The sequence below is a fragment of the Oryctolagus cuniculus genome, chromosome 10 (genome assembly GCF_051225735.1).
Source record: "Oryctolagus cuniculus isolate XC-2025 breed Fujian yellow rabbit chromosome 10, ASM5122573v1, whole genome shotgun sequence".
Taxonomy (NCBI): domain Eukaryota; kingdom Metazoa; phylum Chordata; class Mammalia; order Lagomorpha; family Leporidae; genus Oryctolagus; species Oryctolagus cuniculus.
This window is the reverse complement of record NC_142876.1, coordinates 27,262,866-27,278,155: the sequence shown is the minus strand read 5'-3', so window position 1 is coordinate 27,278,155 and position 15,290 is coordinate 27,262,866. Positions and strand designations below refer to the sequence as shown.

The 15,290-nt window shown below is 48.1% G+C and overlaps 1 long non-coding RNA gene across 8 annotated transcripts in view; it reads left to right on the top strand.

The window, feature by feature from the left end:
• The window catches only part of LOC127492378 (uncharacterized), a 169,628-nt gene that overhangs the window by 30,600 nt on the left and 123,738 nt on the right, over positions 1-15,290 (top strand). For 2 of the 8 annotated variants that reach the window (XR_016214535.1, XR_016214534.1), the window contains exon 1: positions 10,755-11,366. The exons of 2 other annotated variants lie outside the window; for them this stretch is intronic. This is a non-coding gene — a long non-coding RNA (uncharacterized LOC127492378). 4 more of the 8 variants (XR_016214537.1, XR_016214538.1, XR_016214540.1 and 1 more) reach the window with 4 other exon arrangements.

Below are 15,290 nucleotides of genomic sequence, written 5' to 3'. Positions count from 1 at the left end.
CTTCTTTTCCTTCAAGATTTATTTATTTATTTTGAAAGAGAGAGAGAGAGAGAGAGAGAGAGAGAGAGAGAGATCTTCCATTCGCTGATTTACTCCCTAGATGACCACAATGGCCAGCGCTGGGCCAGGCTGAAGCCTGGATCTCCCATATGGGTGCAGAGACCCGAGCACTTGGGGGATCTTCTGCTGCTTTTTCCAATCTGTTAGCAGGGAGCTGGATCAGAAATGGAGTAGCCAGGACAGGGACTGGTACCCATATGGGTGTCAAATGTAGTGGCTGTACCTTGTACATCGCAATGCTGGCCCCAACACCATCATTTTAAGGCACAGCCATGGCATCCTGTCTGAGGCTTCTCCTGACTCATCTCTGCCCATAAAACAGTCCAGCACTCTGTTGTGTCCACACAGAACCCAATTTGAATATTGTATGTTACCCCAGTGGTATTATGCAAAAACATATTTGTTCAGTTCCTGGCACAGAGCTCCTAAAACCTTCGGCATTTCCTGAGCAAGAGGAGGTCTTTGTTACTCATTACACATCTCTTTCCATCGCTCCTGGGGTTATGTTCATGAGGTGAGCTGAGGTGGACCTGGGGGGGACCCCCGGGATGGGGCTGGTGGACAGGAACACCAATGGATTAGAGGGTCAGACATTTCAGCAGAAAAACTATTGAACAATGCAGAGAATTTCTGGGTAGTGAATGCATCCAGGTGCTGAGAGGAGGACCTTCCTGGAGACGACATCAAAGCTCCCAGTGTGGCCTACCCTGTTTCATGCCTTGTCCTGTGCACATCTTCCATTTGGTTGTGCCTAAATTTTATCCTTTAGAGTAAACCCATGAATGGCTTCCTTGAATTTTATGAACTATTTCTGAAAACTATTATGACTGGGGAGGCGGTTGTGGGAACCTCCAATTTTGTAGCCAATTTGGACAGAAGTGTGGGTGACCTGGTGCCTGATACCGTGGGGCTGTGCCCTTCAACTGCGGGGTCTGACGCTAACTCCAGGTCGTTAGTCACAGAATAGAACTGAATTGTAGGCCATCTGTTTGGTGTCTGAGAATTGGTTGTTGGTGTAGAACATTCCCATACTTGGTATCAGAAGTGTTGTTAAGGAGGAAAAAAAATCTCTTCAAACCACTACATTAACTTTTATATTTCTGTTTCTCCTTTAATAGTCATGAAATCCTATGGGAAAGAGAGAGGAAAAAAAAAGACCCTCCTCATTTTGCATGGCCTCCCAGAATGTCTGATATATTTTCATGGGCCATCCATATCAGTAAATGCTTGTTGGTAACTGAAAGAGCGAATTGATTAATATCTGCAGGATATTTGGGTTGATGGATCTTGTGCTGACCACTTCAATTTCACCCCTTGTTCTTTTAGGACACAAGAGTCCTGAAATTTGGGAATGGACAATTTTCTAATCTAATGAGTTTTAGCTTGGTTATGCTATAGTCCAACATCTCATGTCTGAAGTATATATTTATCCTGCGCCATGCATTTATCTTTCCTGATGACTACTGGGATGAACTCCTTGATGAGATATTATTTTCCTTTTTTCTCCTCATATTCCCCAGCAACTGGTCTTGTTGTGGGAACAGTTTCTCTTATTGGATCTGGGTGGAGATACGCAGGACTCTGTTCATCCTGTGGCTCTTCTCAAGGTCAAAGCAATCCCATCAGGGTGCCGGCCCTGGGGCTGCTGCTGGTTTTTGCTGGGGCCAGGGCGGAGGCCTGAGCTGCCTTCTGTTGTGTTGCAGTCTTGGCAGGGGGCCAAGCCCTGAGTTGCTTTTGAACTTGGGGAGTGGCTTGGCCGAACTGGGCCTGTTCCATTCCTCGGGCAAAAGACAGGAAGGCTCTGGTCATTAGGGGAGGAAAAACTTCCTACCACCAGGCAATGAGTGAAAATCTTTGGTAAATTCTACCAGATACACAAGTCAAAAACCTGTCCTACAAAGTGCTCCTGTAACCTCAGGGGAGGCCCCTCTCATTGACTTCAAGAAAATGTCATTTCAGGATGGATGACGCCTGGTGACTTTGAAGTTAAGTCAAACTCAGAGCCTAGGATTGGCCATGGTTGCTGTCGTAAATCATTGCATCTAACTTGGACTCAGACATTCACACAAGGTATTACTTGGAGTCCCTACAGAGAACAGAGGATTTCTGGAAAGATTTCTCCAAAGGTTTTGAGTCCTGACTGACCTGATCCTTACCTTCCCTACATTTGGGCGTGGTAGGGCTTGAAGATTTTTTTTTTATTATTGTGGTAGAATGTAATACAACAAGACTTACCCTTTTAACCACTGTGAACCCAAGTGTTCAGTGCCATCAGGTACATTCATATTGCTGAGCCACCATCACCCAAATCCATCTTTTTTGTTTCCCCAAACCAAAGCCCTCTACCCATGAAACAATAGCTCACCATTCCTTCGTCTCCAGGCCCAGGCCGTGCCGTTCTGCTTCCTGTCTCTATGAGTCTGACTGTTCTGGGTGCCTCATTCAAATGGACTCATATGTATTTTTCTAGTTTAGTTAGAAACCGACCTTAGCCTTATTGTCTTCAAGGGGCCTGGATATTATTTTTGTAGCAACCACATTTCTTGAACCAAAATATACTATTTCTAACATCCTTCATGCTATTTTGCAAATCTATGGAGTGAATTTAAGTAATGATCAATATTTGAGGGATTTATAGCTGCTGTCGCTGGATTGTGGATTTTATTTTTTTAGTTTTTTTTATTTTTTATTTATTTGAACGGCAGAGTTACAGAGAGAAGAAGAAGAGAAGGAGGAGGAGGGGTGGGAAGTGGAGTAGGAGGAAGAGAGGGAGAGAGAATCATCCATCTACTGGTTCACTTCCCAAATGGCCATAATGGCCAGGGCCAGGGTTGGGCCAAGCACATCCAGGAGCCTGGTGCTCCTTCTGGGTCTCCCATGTGGCTGGCAGGGACACAAGCACTTGGGCCACCTTCTACTGCATTCCCAGGTGTGCTAGCAGGGAGCTGGATCTGAAGTGGAGCAGCTGGGTCTTGAACTAGTGTCCACAAGAAATGCCAGTGGCACAGGTGGAGGCTTAACCTGGTATACTATAAGGGTAGTCCATGATTCTTTTTCTTAAAAATTGATTATAAAATATTTTAAATTAGTTTTTAACAGATTCAAAATATTCCACAGATACAATTCTTTTTTTTTTTTTTTTGACAGGCAGAGTGGACAGTGAGAGAGAGAGAGAAAGGTCTTCCTTTTTCTGTTGGTTCACCCCCTCAATGGCTGCTGCGGCCGGCGCACTGCACTGATCTGAAGCCAGGAGCCAGGTACTTATCCTGGTCTCCCATGCCGGTGCAGGGCCCAAGCACTTGGGCCATCCTCCATTGCACTCCCAGGCCACAGCAAAGAGCTGGACAGGAAGAGAAGCAATCGGGACAGAATCTGGCGCCCCAACCAGGATTAGAACCTGGTGTGCCAGCACCACAGGCGGAGGATTAGCCTAGTGAGCCGTGGCACCGGCTCACAGATACAATTCTAAGATTATAATGACATTCCCTTCTCTCTCCCCCTAGATTGTGGGTTCTTGCTTAGGGTTCTTCATATGCTAATAACCCCTTATACTTCACACCTTACATAGTTTATGCCAACATGCTTTTTTAAAAAAAAGATTTATTTTATTTGTTTGAAAGACAGAGTTACAGAAGGAGAGAGGGAGAGATAGAGAAGGAGGGGTCTTCCATCTGTAAGTTCATTCCACAAATGGCCACAACTGCTGTGGTTGGGTCAAGCAGAAGCCAGGAGTCAGGGACTTCATTTGGGTTTCCCATGTGGGTGCTAGGGCCCTAATGCTTGGACAATCTTTTGCTGCATTTTCAAGAGCATTAGCAGGGAGCTGGATTGGAAGCAGAGCAGCCAGGAGTTGAGCCAGCTTTGCAGGTGGCTGCTTAACCCATTACACCACAGCAATGACCTCAACGTCCCCCCTCCCGCCCCGCCCTGCTGCTTCACCAGGGTATTTAATGAAATCAAGGCATTGTTGATTTTTGAAGTTAGTGTTGTTTCTCTTTACAGACATCCTTTTCTTTCCAAGATATATGATAGAATACAAACGAAACGATATGTCTGGGATTTGTTTTCCAATAAGCTGGTGGGAGGAAGAGAGCAAGAAAAGCTTAGAAACAAGGTTGCTCAATTGTTTAAACTGGGTGATGGGTGTTTAAGGGTTAGTTATACTCTTTTTTTTAAAAGATTTATTTATTTATTTGAAAGGCAGAGTTATAGAGAAGTAGAGGCAGATGGTGTGGGGAAGGGAGGAGAAAGTCTTCCATCCGCTGGTTCACTCCCCAAATGGCCGCAATGGCTGGAGCTGTGCTGATCCGAAGGCAGAAGCCAGGAGCTTCTTCCCAGTCTCCCATGCAGGTGCAGGGGCCCAAGCACTTGGGCCATCTTCTACTGCTTTCCCAGGCCATTGCAGAGAGCTGGATTGGAAGTGGAGCAGCTGGGACTAGAACTGGTGCCTGTATGGGATGCTGGCACGGCAGGCGGCAGCTTTACCTGCTATGCCACAGCACCGGTCCCTAGTTATACTCTGTCAACCTTTATACATGCTTGAAAATCCTTCTAACATTATTTATTTATTTAGAGTAAGGGTTTGGCACAGCAGTTAAAATGCTGCTTGGGGTGCTTGCCTGGGTTTGAGTCCTAGATCTGATTCTAATTCCAGCTTCCTGCTAATGTGCTCCTTGAGAGACAGCACTTAATGGCTCAAGTGGTTGGATCCCTGTCACCCACATGGGAGAGCTGGATCGAGTTTCTGGCTCCTAGCTGTGGTTTGGTCCAGTCGGGGACACTGTGGGTCTTTGGGGAATGAGCCAGTGGATGGAAGACCTCTCTCTCTTTATTAATAAATAATAAGTAAATTAGTTACAATAAATTTGAGAAGAGAGAGAGAGAGAAAGAATCATCCACTAGTTCATTCCCGAAATGCCTACAATGGCTGGACCAGGGCCAAGTGGAAGCTGGTATTCAATCCAGTTCTTATATGTGGGTGGCAGGGTTCCAATTACTTGAGCCATTGTTTCTGCCTTCCAGGGTCTGCATTGACGGGAAGCTGGAGTCAGGAGCTGGAGCCAGGTATGAAGGTCATGTACTCGGACATGGAACCAGCATCTTGACCACTAGGCTAAATGCCCACCCCTTTATTTTTAAAATGGTGAATCTAAAACCAGTCTGATTCTGGTTTCTTGACAAGCTACTCTTCTATTTAATTCTTTGTGTTAATTTGGCTGGGACATCATGTCCAGATATTTGGTCAACTATTATTCTTGAGGTTTCCGCAGTTTTGTTTTGGGGTTAGGTTAACATTAAATCAGATTTGGAGTAAAGCAGATTACACTTCACAAGGGACGTGGGCCTCTGGCAATTGCTGCAGGCCCAAATAGAATGCAAGGAGCAGGCAGAAATTCTGCTGGCACAACCGCCATTTGTGCCACAATCTTTTTTTTTTTTTTCTTGAAGATTTATATATTTATTGGAAAGTCAGAGTTAACAGAGAGAGAGGGAGAGCCACAGAGAGAGGTTTTTCATCAGCTAGTTCACTCTCCAGATGGCTGCAATGACTTGAGCTGGGCCAGGCTGAAGCCAGGAGCCAGGAACTTTTTTTTTGTTCAAAGATTTATTTAGGAGCTAGCGCTGTGGCACAGTGGATTAAAGCCCTGGCCTGAAGCGCTGGCATCCCATATGGGCACCAGTTCAAGACCTGGCTGCTCCACTTCCCATCCAGCTCTCTTCTATGGCCTGGGACAGCAGTAGAAGATGGCCCAAGTCCTTGGGCCCCTGTACCCACGTGGGAGACCTGGAAGAAGCTCCTGGCTTTGGATCAGCGCAGTTCCGGCCATTGCAGCCAATTGGGGAGTGAACCATCGGATGGAAGACCTCTCTCTCTGCCTCTCCTCTCTCTGTGTAACTCTGACTTTCAAGTAAAATAAATAAATCTTTTTAAAAAAGATGTCTTCCATCTTCTGGTTTACTCCCCAAAAGGCCAGCAACAGCCAGAGCTGAGCTGATCCAAAGCCAGGAGCCAGGAGCTTCCTCCAGGTCTCCACATGGGTGCAGGGGCCCAAGCACCTGGGCCATCTTCCACTGCTTTCCCAGGCCATAGCAGAGAGCTGGATTGGAAGTAGAGCAGCCAGGACTTGACCTGGTGCCATTATGGGATGTAGGTGGCACAAGCAGAGGCTCAACCTGTTATGCCACAGTGCCAGCCCAACCAGGAACTTCTTTCAGGTCTCCCACTTGGGTGCATGGACCCAAACCCTTGGACCACCCTCTGATGCTTTTCCCAGGCCATTAGCAGGGAGCTGGATTGGCAGTGGAGCAGCCAGGACATGAACTGGTGCCCATATGGGATTCTGCTGCAGCTTTACCTGCTAAGTCACAAGGCCAGCTCCTGTACTAAAATATTTTTTTAATTTTATTTATTTATTTGAGAGGTAGAGTTATAGACAGTGAGAGGGAAAGAGACAGAGAGAAAGGTCTTCCTTCTGTTGGTTCACTCCCCAAATGGCCGCAACGGCCAGAACTGGAAGCCAGGAGCCAGGTGCTTCTTCCCAGTCTCCCACGCGGGTGCAGGGGCCCAAGGACTTGGGCCATCTTCTACTGCTTTCCCAGGCCACAACAGAGAGTGGGATTGGAAGAGGAGCAGCCGGGACTCGAACCAGTGCCCATATGGGATGCTGGTGCCGCAGGCGGAGGATTAACCTACCGTGCTATGGTGCCAGCCCCCCTAAAATCTTTTAAGAGTAAAGTGCCACATGGACACTGTGGAACAGCTGAAATTCCTAAGCTCCTGAGAGAGGCAACATAATAAGTGTGATAAGGAAGGGGCACTTGCCATGGAGGAAGAGGATGATATTTTGGTTCTATGAGCTGTGGGGGGCAATGGTGTTTTAGGAATGGGCTTCAGGACTTCTGGAGTTTTGCAGAAACTGTGTGTATGTTTCTAGGATAAGAGCGCAAGATTTCCATTAAATTCCCAGGAGGCTCATGATCTCCCTAAAATGTTACAAGTCTTGTTGAAAAGGCATATTCTGTTGTTTTGAATGGAAAATGGTAGAATTGAAACAGATAGGAAAGAGATCAGATAAAACAAAGAAAACAGAAAAAAGAGGGAAAATTCTATTTGCTGTAGGGTTTTGGAGGACGTAGGTAGAAAAAGGTTCAGATATGCAGGTGCAGTGAAAATACTTGGCAGCTCAGGTTTATTGCGTCTGAATTCTTGTTCTACCCAGGACATTGGTTGCACCAGGCTGAACTGAAGAGAGAAGCGGTGAATTTCCTTGCTCCCAACCTGTGATCCGCCTATTCAACTACAGGTCTCTGTGGGTGCTGGTGCCTGTGCCTCCATAAAGTTGCATTAGGTAATTGGTCTCATTGTCACCTGCTGTGAATGTGTTGGGCTTCCTTGGTCTAAATCATGTTATCGCCTGTGGGGAGCAACTCGGACTAGACTAAGTTACTGGAATTAAGACTTATTCTATGCATCTGCTCTCCCACAATATGGCGCTGAGAAGGGAGAAACAGCTTCTACACAGCTGCCTCCAGTTCAACCAATAAACTGTAGGACCTGCTCCTGATTGGAGGAGAGCAGCGTACTCGGCGTGTGGGTAGCAGAGTTGGGATTGGCAGAAGAGGACTATAAAGGAGGAGAGAGACAACATGCACCAGGAACATCTAAGGGGAACATCTAAAAGGAACACCTGTGCAGCCCCCGAGAGAGCCGGCCGGCGGTGTGCCGCTCCCCCGCGGAAGTGGGGAAAGTGGCAGGGGGAACCGCCCTTCCACGGAGGTGGAAGGGTCGGTAGCCAACCCGGGAAGAACCAGCAGCAAACCCGGGGAGGGCCGAGCAGACAAAAGAACAGCGCAGGGTCCTGTGTCGTTCCTCCACGAAGAGGGGGAGCGACAATCGCCTTCAGTGTGGGAGCCCATGCTTAGTTTTTCCTTTTATCAGATCAGTGATTTTATACCAAACCCACAGCCTCAAAGCTGCCCAGGAGGCAGTCACATCACACCCCTCTAGGGGGCACTGTCCACTTTCTGCCTCTGTAAGAAGCCCCTCTGGAGTTGGGCAGAGTAGCAGCCTTACGAAGGATCAAGGCTTTCTTGTGAGTACAAAAGCCACAGAGCTTCTCCATCACCATTGTTCTCAGGGCCAGTCTGTCAGATATGTGCTTAGGGTGGGAGTAGAACCCTTGCCTTTGTTCCAAATTAGCAAGGTGATTCTTGGTATTTGGGAAATGTAGTGATTGGCAAACGAGGGAACCCATGGAGACTGATATTATCAAGAAGCTTTGAAGGCAATAATAACCAACTTCCTGCTGTTAACCTCCAGCCTGCAAGCTGACACCAATTATTGCTTCCTACCTGGGATGCTCTTCACTCTGCCTGCTTAATTACTCTAGATCCTCAAAATCCCAGCTCAAGTCCCACTTCGTCCAGGAAGTCTTCTTTGACCACTTGTGCCTGGTCACTGCTTCCTCTTCTGAATTTGGTAACGCTCAGAGTCTGTGCTTCACTATTACCATTTACCTTGTATTCATTGCTAGTTTCCTTTTTATATATGTGTGGTGGGACAATATAGTTTAAAAAAAAAAAAAACCTTGTTATTATTTATGTGAGTGGCAGGCAGACAGAGAGAGGGGCACACACAGAGAGAAAGATCTTTCATTCATTGGTTAATTCTCCAGATCTCCACAGTGGTCACAGCTGGGTTGTGGCCAAAGCTGGGAGCCAGGAACTCAATCCCAGTCTCCTGTGTGGGTGGCAGGGACCCAACCACTTGAGCCATCACCATTGCTTCCCAGGGTGTGCATTAGCAGGAAGCTGAAATTGGGAGTACAGCCAGGATTTTGTTGGGTTTTATGAGTACTTAAAGATTTTGTCTTGCTTTACCATAAAATATATATGAGTATAATACTTGAATAATAAAAACTTAAAAAGAATAAAGAGTGTTAGGAAGCTCTGCCTCTGATTCCTCTTTTTCTGCCCATTAACACATAGTTAGTAATTCCTGATTCCAGGGCTAAGTGGCCCACGACAAGAGTCTGGTGTAGGAGTCATTACTTCTGACCATGGCCTCTGGCAATGTCATGAGCTGGTGGTCTTTGAGGAGGTGGCTTCTGTAGAGGGGTGGGTGGAAAACCATGCCATCCCAAGGGAGCAGCATGGGAGAGAACGGGGCATGGATGATGTGTCAACTGTAGGCCCCCTTGGGTGAAGGTGCTGAGCGCAGGGTGCCTGGGTGTTTTGTGGGGGAAGGAGGTTCAGCAGATACTCACCATTGCCTTCCATCTGGACGTAGGGCACCTTTATTCACTCTTTCCCCCTCGCCATCTGAAAGTCTCCTGTCTATGAATGGAACTTCCAGTTCATATGGGGCAGAGACACCTCTCGTGAAATTCTGTCAACAAACTTCCCAGCACTGAGCAGAGAGGAGATGCCCAGAGGATGCCTGCTGGTGAGAATTGGCCAGGCTTGAGTTGACATGGGAGGGTTGCGGATTGTACTACTCCAGAATGTGCCACTTTAGACTTAGGATTATTTTGAGCTGAAGGTAACTGAGAAACAGATACAAGAAAAATTCTGTCCCACTCCATTTGCTTAAAAGGAGGACATAAATTTGTCAAGGGGTCTTTCTTCTTCTTCCTATCAGGTAAGACAGAAATTAATCACTAGACCTGGGTCAGTCCAGATGGTACCAGAGGGAGGGGCACACACAGATGTATATAGTTGCCAGTCCAGATGGCACTATATAACAAACCTTACTAACAACCTTTATCTTCCATTAATGAGCTCTTGGGAGCTCTGCTCTGGTTTTTCTCTATATTTGCCCTCCCACAAGTTGCTGTCCCTAGAAGCTCCAAGTCCTTTTCCTTTGTCTTGCTACTTCTCTAAAAGATTTTTGCTCTTTTGTTGAGCTCTTCTATAAACCCAAGGTCTAACTACCCCTTGATTTACTCATTACTGGGTACTGCCATGTGTATGTAGTACATACACTCCATTCTTCTCCTGTTAATCTGCCTTTTGTTAGTGTAATTTACAGGGTCCTAGTGGAGAACTCAACTGGGTAGAGGAAAAAGGCTCTTTTCCCTCCCCTATGACGTGAATTCTATTAGGTAGCTTCTAGGGAAGTGCAACCCCCTTCTGTGTTATGAATCTATAGGGAGCATTCAAGTCGGCTGTTCCTAATAGAGGTGTGAGGGGCCTTATGAAGAATTTGATCCACATAATAGCTAAATTTGGTTAAGAGTACTTCTATTTTGTTAAAAATTATTTATTTGAAAGACAGAGTTACATATAGAAAGGAGAAACAGAGAACCATTCATTGGTTCCCTCCCCAAATGGCCGCAACAGTTGGGCTGGGCCAGGCCAAAGCCAGGAGCCAGAAACTCCATCCAGGTCTCTCATGGGGGTGGCAGGGGCCCAAGCACTTGGGCTATCTGCTGCTGTTTTCCCAGGTGCATTAACAGGGAGCTGGATCTGAAGTGGAGCAGGTAGGACTTGAACTGGTTCTTATAGGATGCTGGTATCACAATGGCTGCCCCTAGTAATTTCCTTTTTTTTTTTTTTTTTTTTTTTTGACAGGCAGAGTTAGTGAGAGAAAGAGACAGAAAGAAAGGTCTTTCTCCCGTTGGTTCACCCCCCAAATGGTGCTATGGCCGGCGCGCTGCGCGGTCCGAAGCCAGGAGCCAGGTGCTTCCTCCTGGTCTCCCATGCAGGTGCAGGGCCCAAGCACTTGGGCCATCCTCCACTGCCTTCCCAGGCCACAGCAGAGAGCTGGACTGGAAGAGGAGCAACTGGGACAGAATCCGGCCCCCAACTGGGACTAGAACCCCGGGGTACTAGCGCTGCAGGTGGATGATTAGCCAAGTGAGCCGTGGCACCGGCCTAGTAATTTCCTTTTGATTAATCAGAATAGGTTCAGGGATATCTGTATGACCATGGGCTTGCTCTTTGACATGCTTCCTGTTTGGGATGTGCCCAGCCTGCTGAGAGTCAGATGTTGTTTGACTTAGGATGAGGCTAGGACCCAATAAACCCATTGGCAGTTGGAAACATTGTTAAGTGGGACATGCACTGAATTCATCTAACCTACCACCAATGTAGCTAAGCAAGACAGGACACGGCAGGGGGTTGACTGGTTGGCCGCTTCCCTTCATGACCGCGGGGCCTGCTGGGAACCGCGCCCATTGCTGCTACCCAGCGTTGTAGGAGAGGAGCAGGCTGCATAGCTCAGGGGAAAGAGCAAAGTTCAAAATCCAGGGGATGGTTCCTGCTGAACACCTCTCATTCCCGCACCGTCATGGAGTTGAAAAATCGTGAGTAGAGCCAGTGTAACGTGGCACCGTGTGTCTAACCTGCTGCTGTTGTGAGCAGAGTGACCTTGTTCCTGAGGAGCTCTTTGTGGTCACTCACACGCTTCTCGGGTGTTCCTGTAGATGCCGAGCCAGCGACAGAGAAAGCGGCCGTGCTCCTTGGGGTCTTGCTGAAATCTGATGTGTCCTTGTGATTCATTAAGGGCCCCTGCCCTGACTCTGAGCCCCTGTCATGAGACGGGGCCATGCTGTGAGTGGGCGTGAGGTGCCTGAGACGGACAGCAGGAGGCAGCTTTGGGCAACACCTTCTCCCCCATTAGAGAGGAGATGTGAAGAATGCTGGGAGTCGGTGGGCTGCAGAGGGGAGGCCCCGGAGGGGAGGTTGGGTCTGGAGGGGCTTCTCAGCTCCCCACCATCACCCTGTGGCAGCTCAGGGCGGCTCTTGATGGTCCCTGCTGCAAGGGGAGACTCAGAGGGTCTCTTTTCACAGCTTGTGACAGCCTCCTTAGGTAGGGACGGCGTCCCAGGGACTTGGAAGGAATCGCTGAGCATAGAGCCTGTCATGATGGGCCGTGCGTCCCAGGGTCCCAGGGAGAAGGTGGCAGTCCTCACCCTATTCCCCATAGGCAGATCCTGGACCTTCTCTCCAGTTTCCCTGGAGGGAAAAGCCTGTTGCATAGAAGAAGCACTTGGCTGCTCCTTTGTCCTGTCCTGGTGTCCGGAAGGTCCTAGACGCACTGGTGAGAACCTTGAGACGTTTGTTCTTTTCCTGACATTAGAAGAGCCTGCCTGAAACTCACCAAATGGCAACTTCCGAACAAGCGTGTTTGCCTTTGATTGGCAGGTGGATAAAACCCTATGAGCAAAACTGTGTTCACCTGCTATCCCATGTACAATGCAATTCAAGGCTGATCTTAGCTGCACCCCAGTCCCAACCCTGCTTTCAATCTGCAGAATGGTTGTTGAGCTCCTCCTGGGCTGGGCTTGGGGCCGGGCCAAGGAGCCCAGCTTCAGGGAGTTTGTGATCTTGTAACTGGCAGCACTTGCCTGTGTCCTGAAGCAATCTGGAAATGTCAGCTCCAACACCTTGCTTATCCCAGGGGTCATCTGGCACGTCAGCTGATGCAGAAGGAAAAGAATTGAGTTTGCTGTTGGCTGTCATTCCTTTACGGTACCCTCTCCCTTTCTCTCTCTTTCTCCCCTCTCTCCTTCTCCCTCTCCCTCTCCCTCTCTTGCACACACACCCCACACTCCCACCTGGCACCCCTTCTTCGCCCCTAGGCATATACTTAACATCCTCACACACAGGCGCTGTGATCCGATGGAGTTGAACCAAGCCTGCTGTGGGACTTTGGCTCTAGCTCCTCCCAGCTCTGTTGCTTTTCTTGATAGGACTTTAGTGAGGTCTAAAAGAAATGAGCTCAGATACACAGTGTGCTGCTAAACGGGGACATCCTGAGAAAAGGGCTTGTTCTGTTCTTCCATCTCTTGCCCCAAAAGGCAGAGTCGACCTGTGGAGGATTATTTCTCAAATGTGTACAGAGTCTCCTGGTCAGGATTTGCCATCCTCATTTAAGGCAGAGATACACAGGTGCCTGCTCTCCCTACAGCTCAGGTGGAAAACACTCGGGACCCTTTGACTGCTGACTCCTTCTCCCACCACTTGTATTCCTGACAGCTGTGAAGCAGGTACTTTGAGAGTGATAGATGGGGCTGTGATAGTGACTTATTAAAAACCCCAATTCCTGAATGCCAATGGCTGTTTCTAGGTCTCTACATGTGTAGTCCTGGAAAGTAAAACGCAAGTGTGTCTCTACTCCCTCCCAATGGACTTAGGGCCCGTGGGGCTCCCTCCTGTCTCCCCTGCATCAGCAAGGATGCTTTCAGCTTGTGAGTAATGGAAAACAGAATGAGAAGCGACATGAACCGTAAGAACTTCTATTATCTTATTTAGAAGTGATGTAGCGGCCAGCGTTTCTGGGTTGATGCAGTGGCTCCTCCGTGACATTAGGACCCAGGTGCATCCCGCTTGTTTGCTTTGCCATCTTCATTTTCGTGATGTCTTGTCTTCAGGTCATGAGTGGACCACGGCAGGCCCTGGTACTGCATGCTGCCATTGCATCATCAAGAGAAGAATAATATATTATTTGGGAGGGAAATCTTTCCCAGAAATTGCTCAGCAGACGTCCCCACAGGTGCAAAGGGCCCACAGGACAGGGTTAGGTCATATGCTCATTTTACAGCTGCAAGGGAAGCCACATGAGTGGCCTTTTCACCGCTGTAGTGGGCTCTTTCAGCAAAGGGTCACGGGGATGGCTGTTGGGTAGGCAACGGTGAACACCTGCCATAGCGCCCTGGTTCTGCAAACGTCTGATCAAGATCCTTGGCACAAACAAGTCCTGCTTGTCCAATCTCAGCGTGTTTCAGCTTTCATTTGGAAGCTGTGGTTGGAATGTGGAGGCTCCTGGTTCTAGTTCATGGTACACCCTCTCCTGCCATCATCTCATCGTTTTGCCACCTTCTGCTTTTTAGTGAATCAGGATAGAGCCTGAATCCCTGGTGTTAGTCCGTCAGATTAGTGACCTCAGAAGCTGTCTCACCCTTTCCACTGTGTCCTTGAAAACCTGTCTTCCTGCTGCACCTGTGTCCAAGCAGCTCCAGCCTCATCGACAGAGCACAAGTCCTGTCTTCAGGCAGGTGCACTGCTAAGACCAGGACGACTATTTTGGGTACCTTCGTAGGGTCTGACAGTGTTTTGTCTGGTGTCTTTCTTTTGTCCCTTACTTATGAGTCTGAGAGACCACAGTTTCTGAGGGCGACTGTAGCTCTGGGGTGTATACCTACACCGCCCTCTTCCCACCCCGCCATCATTCTCCTTCCAGTGGACTGGTTTCCAGGAAGGCTGTGTGTACCTGTCCACGTTGTGTCTCTGACTCGTCGGCTGTAATGACTGCTGACAGTGTAAAACAGAAAGCTGACTGTGTTGAACCAAGGAAAGGTTTTACTTTTCTCATGTAAAAAGAAGTTTGGAGCCAGGCAATCTGGTACTGATGTAAGTATCCACAATGCTGTCAAGCACTCAGCCTTTATCTTTCTTCCTGCTTTGCCACCTGTGGTCTGTGGCTTTTGTCTTCAGGATTGTATGATCACTGTTTCAGCTATACCAATTACAGGTTGTTCCAGGTGGGAAGAAAGGGACTATCAGCAGTAAAAAGGCTAAGACAGACTCTCTCCTCCTCTCTCTCCTCTCTCTCTCTTTCTCTCTCTTAAGAACAACTTTTTTCCCTAGAAGCTTCATGCTGCAAGTGTCTGCTTTTATCTTATTGACCAGTGCCTGCACCTTGTGCAATAAATTGATGTTCTCTTAGTTGGGAAGAGGACAGAATGGATACCGTGTAGGTAGTCAACAGTGGCTGCCATGGGAACCCATCCCTTCAGGCCAGGTGTGGTCTGGGGCAAGGGCAGTGTACCTGAGAGTCATGGGAACTTCCCATTGTTCACATTCCCACAAGACACTCCATCTTTGTTCATACAGGATACCTTGTAAGCCTCCTAAATTCTCCAGAGTCCTGACACACATTTGCATAGGGGAATTTCTGAAGGGTCCATAGCTTTCTAAGGATAGGCATTGACCTGTGCCATCTGTCTCCCTCTCTCCCCCAAGCCTCCCCCGCCCCCACTCTGTTCCTCCCTCTCTCTATTCCTTCCTATCTTAAATACTTCTTCAATTCCTGTTTGTGTCAGACAATGTGCTGTGCACTTAGGGATGTGGACAGGCTCTGCTGACCAAACGCTAAGTTCGGCCACTGGATTCCAGCTAAGAATTCTCATTCTGGTGAGCCTGCTACTGCTTGAAAGCAGCCGGGCAAGGGATGTGTGATTGTGGCTTGCAAAGTGTTGAAGGGATTTCTGCAAAACAAAATATTC